Source organism: Myotis brandtii, unplaced genomic scaffold, assembly GCF_000412655.1.
Source record: "Myotis brandtii unplaced genomic scaffold, ASM41265v1 scaffold150, whole genome shotgun sequence".
Lineage (NCBI taxonomy): Eukaryota > Metazoa > Chordata > Mammalia > Chiroptera > Vespertilionidae > Myotis > Myotis brandtii.
In genome coordinates, this window is record NW_005355411.1 from 72,599 (window position 1) to 78,125 (window position 5,527).

General features: G+C 46.8%; 1 pseudogene; it reads right to left on the bottom strand.

Annotated features, from left to right (window-relative positions):
• Positions 1-1,155, bottom strand: part of LOC106725260 — a 38,402-nt pseudogene extending 37,247 nt beyond the window's left edge.
• Positions 1,156-5,527: the final 4,372 nt, after the last annotated feature.

Genomic DNA, 5,527 nt, shown 5'->3' on the forward strand with positions numbered 1-5,527 from the left:
CTTCAGATGCAAGTCACCCCTGTCCTCTCTGCCCTGCACTTGCTGTGTCCTCAGAAGCCACAACACTCCTCTCTCCCCTCCACCTTCCTCACGGTCCTCCACGCGGGACTGAGCTGCAGGACGGGACAGGCGCCCTCCCCAGGCTGTGGTGTCTGTGTGAGGAGGCGGTGAGGGCCTGGGGGACTCGACTCACCTCAGCCCGTCTCCTCAGCGGGGGCGCCTCCATTGCCCTCTGTGGGCTGAGCGGGCGGGAGTAGAAGCCGCTGCAGGAATGGCGGTCCCTGTGCCTGCCCTGGCGTGGGTTCGTTCGGCGACTCCGAGCTTCAATCCCAGGTGGGAGCTGTGAGCACCACTGGCGGCTCCCACCATTGGCTGTGAGGCGGGGAGCACCACTCTCCGGCCTTCTCCACGGGACTGTGGACTTGGAAAACATCACAGCCTGAGACAAAAACCTGAGAAGGCAAAGTCCCGCCACAAGGACTCCCCAACGGCCCTAGTGAAGAGGCCAAATGGAAATGCCTTTTCTGAGCCTCCATTGGTTCAGCCTGGAGGTATTTCCTGCATGGACTTCTGGGTAATGTAGTTTCTCCGCTCCAAGGTCAGGATCCTCTATATTCTCAGTTGCATCCAGGACTGGATTAAGGGGCACATATCCCAAGAACACATTAAGAATACATTAAGTGTTCTCGAGCGCCGTCAGGGGAAGCGATTTCCGGAGCAAGTTTGTTTCTGGTGGACATGACTGGCTTCTTTAGGGGCTGGTTTTGCGTATCTTTCTTCAGGACCTGCTCATTCTGAATGGCAGGCATTGTTTCTTCATTCAGGACATTTTGCACGTGCCTCCTTCAGGTCCACTGTAATTTGCAGAGGTTGCTCAAGTCTCTAACTCGCTGTAACCTGCCTCCATTGAATGGATTGTACAAAGTTAATGGCACAAAACAGACACTCATACTTTAAAGGCATCTGCTTCTGATGCCAACCGAAGTGCAGCTCTGCCTTTGCTGCAGTGGGGATAGGATGGTCAAGAGACAGGTGAAAAAATGCTCAAAGTTACTGATCATCGGAGACACGAAAATTCAAACAACAATTAGGTATTACCTTACAACTGTCAAAATGGCGGCCATCAACAAGTCAACAAATGAAAAGTGCTGGTGAGGATGTAGAAAAAAAAGGTACCCTAGTACATTGCTGGTGGGAATGCAAACTGGTGCAGCCATTATGGCAATCAGTATGGAGTTTTGCAAAAAAATTTAATGTGGAACTGCCATTGGATCCAGTGATTCCACTTTTAGGAATATATCCTGTGGGAAACCTCCTGTTGTCTTCACTAGCAGAAAGGTGTGGACAAGGAGCCTGGAAAGCTGGTGACCCTTGAGCCCTGGCAAAGGTCATAGCTCCACACTCACTGTTTAGTCCAGACAATGGTAGCTGAAGCAACTTCCCACTGTGCTAGGGGGAGGGACTGAGGCATGGAAAGGTTACCGATTGTGTTAGGGTCAGGGACCGTAGAAGAAAAATTGCTAGATTGTCTTAGAAAAACAATGTGTTATGATTAAATCCAACCAGGTGTGACTACTCTGTTTACTCTCCTTTGTGCTTATGAACTTTCTGTGAACTTCTAAGGAACAGCTAATGAAATGCTTTGAATTTTTTTTAACACTGTTTTGCTATAAAGGATCATACTATACCCTTGGTCTCTGCCACATCTGCGAGGCTTCCCAGAGGGGGAAGGTACGGGCTTGGGTCAGCTGGCCAGCTTAATAAAGGCTCTTAAATTTAAATTCTGAGTCGGTGGTCTATCTCACTGAGCTAACCCATAACACCACCTATAGTCATATAAATCCTTAATGATAAGATAGTCTGCCTGTTACTGGAACTTGCCTGCCTAAGGGCTATGGGTATATCCCAAACTGAATAAAAAGATGGCAAGGCCTGAGCACAAGAGGAGTATATCCTGGAGAAACCAAGATGGCGGCATAGGTAAACACCAGAAATTGCTGCCTCGCACAACCACTTCAAAACTACAACTAAAAGACAAAATGGACATCATCCAGAACGACAGGAAGGCTGGCTGAGTGGAAATTCTACAACTAGAAGGAAAGAGAAAAGCACACTGAGACTCAGAGGAGGTGTGGAAATGCAGAGGTACAAAGGAACACACGGGAAGGGCTGGCAACTGAGGACGCAGCTGTCTTTTTGAATCGGGAGGGAGTCACAAGCCCCTGACTGGTCTGAACTCCAGTTCCTGGTGAGTCTCTGGGAACCCAGATCATACAGGGAGAAACTGGACTGTCTGGCAGCAGGCAGAAATCAGAACTTGAGGGCGGCTTTCTCTCAAAGGTGCTTGCAGTGATTACCGGGACACTGAGACTCGGGGCCCCTTAGGGCAGGGGTGAGGATCAGCCATAGCTGCTTGCTTGGCCCTGTTGATTCCCTGAGACCCCGCCCCACCCAAGCTGTGCACAGAGGCTTTTGCATATGAACAGAGAACCCCAAACAAAAGGAATCCAAAGAGGACCACACCAAGACATATCATAATTAAAATGCCAAGAGCAAAAGACAAAGAGAGAATCTTAAAAGCAGCAAGAGAAAGAGTCTCAATTACCTACAAGGGAATACCCATACGACTGTCAGCTGATTTCTCAACAGAAACTTTGCAGGCCAGAAGGGAATGGCAAGAAATATTCAAAGTGCTGAATACCAAGAACCTACAACCAAGATTACTTTATCCAGCAAAGCTATCATTCAGAATTGAAGGTCAGATAAAGAGCTTCACAGATAAGGAAAAGCTAAAGGAGTTCATCAGCACCAAACCAGTATTATATGAAAGGCTGAAAGGTATCCTTTAAGAAGAGGAAGAAGAAGAAAAAGGTAAAGATACAAATTATGAACAACAAATACACATCTATTAACAAGTGAATCTAAAACTCAAGTGAATAAATAATCTGATGAACAGAATAAACTGGTGATTATAATAGAATCAGGGGCATAGAAAGGGAGTGGACTGACTATTCTTAGGGGGGAAAGGGGTGTGGGGGATGCAGGAAGAGACTGGACAAAAATCGTGCACCTATGGCTGAGGACACTGGTGGGGAGGTGAGGGCAGATGGTGGGGTGGGAACTGGGTGGAGGGGAGCTATGGGGGGACGGGGAAGACAAGCAAGTGTAATCTGAACAATAAGGATTTAATTTTAAAAAAAGAAAATTAAGCTGGCAAGAGTATATATAATGGATTAGAGGCAAGAGAGGCTGTAGATATGCAGAACAATTAGAAGATTCTTATAGCAGCAGCTCAGTTAGAAGCTAATAAAGAATTTAACCACGGTAGTAATAATATGCGAAGTGAGGAAGAGGAGAGGGGACCGGGATAGAGCCTTGGGACAAAGAGCCTGAATGGTGGGAGGAGGGGTCATTTGGGAAGGAGCGGTTCTATTATACTTTGTCAATCAGCACATCTTACACTTTGAAAATGTGAACAAATGGCTAGGAACGCCCCCCTAAAAAAAGAGGAGTCTATCCTCTTGGGATGGGCTCTCGTCTGGCCTCCCAATTTCTAAATTATTATCTCTTGTCTAGTCTCTTTCATTTGTGTGCTGTCAGGGCCAGCCTGAAAGGTTGAGCTGGGCTGAGGTAGGGAGGTGGGAATTGAGAAAAGAAAGAAAGACAGGAAAGCGGGATCGGCAGGACTACAGATCAATCGAGGAACTGCAGCAAGTCTATTAACCACACAATGCCTTTTATACACAAGACACTGAATAGGAGGTCTGTCAAGAGGAATGTATTCTTTGTTCCTCTTAATCTCTAAGGGAGGACAGAACAGAAGGACAAGTTCTCAGTACAGCAAATCTCAGTAAATAGTTACAGACTTCTTGGTAAGCCATGAAAGGCTGTTCTCATTCTACAAAGGTTGCTCTCATTTTACTGAAAATCGCCATCCAAACAAGTCTGGGAAAACTGTGTGGGTAAGGGTCCCAGCCTTGCTAGCCCCTTCAGGTGCAAGGACCATGTCAGCTTACACATGGTCCCCAACAGATCCCCCTTCTTTGTTTTTTAGGCGAAGTCCATGTTTCAGTGTCCGACAGTTCCTTAAGTGTACATGTCAGCAGTGATATTTCAGTTCTAGATGGTGGACAAATGGTGGCAATGCAGGTCCGACGCTCTCTGGTTTGGTCCTGGGCAACCTGCAGTGACGCACAGCTGCTGACTGCTAACATGATAAAGCGTCATCAGCGTCCTCCATCTCTGGATTGTTTTTCCTCATGTCTTCATGGCTGGAGCATTCCTGATAATTCCTCTCTGTTGCAGGAATCCACATGGTCTTGGAGTTGTTTTCTGAAAATATACAAACATATTCTCGACCGAAGGTTAATAAAGGGAATTTTACTTGGGGTCTTTTTTATATTTGCCCAAATGATTTTCCTTTGGCTTATTTTGACACCATGTGTGTTTTCCTGGGTGTCTTGCTGTTAGCATAAATGAAAAAATTTTTCTAGATGTAATTTAGTTACAGGATATTTTTCCTTACATGGTATTTTTCCACTATCCCCCCTTTTTTTGATTTAATTATTAGGAGGATTTTTTGGAAAAGTTACAATGCAGTCTAGGTAACTCTAAATTTTTTTAATTTTTTTGCACAAAAATATGACTGCTTTAGGATCATTGCATGTTAAGCAAATTTACCATGAAATGAAAATTTTGGTTAATACTTCTTGAGCCAATTTTAATCTGAAAACCTGACTGCTATTTTACTGTCAAATTTAATACTTTAAAAACAATCTTAGTTTACACTGTAAATATTAATGGAAAGGATTATTTTTGCATCCTTGAGAAGGCCCTGAGCATTCCTGGTGTTAGGCTGGATGTAGATATAGGGTAGCTGTTGTCAGCCAAGTCTCTGTTTTCTGGGTACCGATCTCAGCTGGGCCAAGTCTCTTTTTGTTACCTGGGTCCCGATCTGGGCTGGGCATGGGAAGCAAGAAGCAGCCATGGGGGCAGGAGACCTCCCTCAGAAGGGGCAAGTGTTCAAGCCCCTGCATGGTTGGGGGGGTGAGGATCTGTGTCCCACCTCTGTAGACCCCCAAGTTCTCGTCTGCTGGCCCCTTTGCGACTGTGCCTGTCTTAGGTTGTTCCTCCCAGAGGAATCTTACCCGTCTTTGACTAACCAGCCATCCTCCGGGGCCAAGCAGGGTGATGTGAGGTACAGTTCTGTCTCCTTGGTAGCCTATGCCCCTGTGGCCTCCACGCCCAGCAATTGCCTTGGGATCCCCTCGCCTGCTGGCAGGGCCCCGGCGTTGCACATATTTTGGGGAACCCAGGTTTCTTCTCCAGGGAGGGCCCAGCTCATGCCATTGGGCGAGAGACAGATCCACGGCACCAGTCACCACGAGGCTTCAACCTCAGCATGAACAGAGAGCTCAGGCAACAGCTGTGGGCAATTGGATTGTAAGAAGAGGGACCCTCTTGGCAAAAAGAGCAAGAGAGGTCAATACAGAATGCCCAAGTGCCTTCTCAGGGGGGCCCTCCCCAC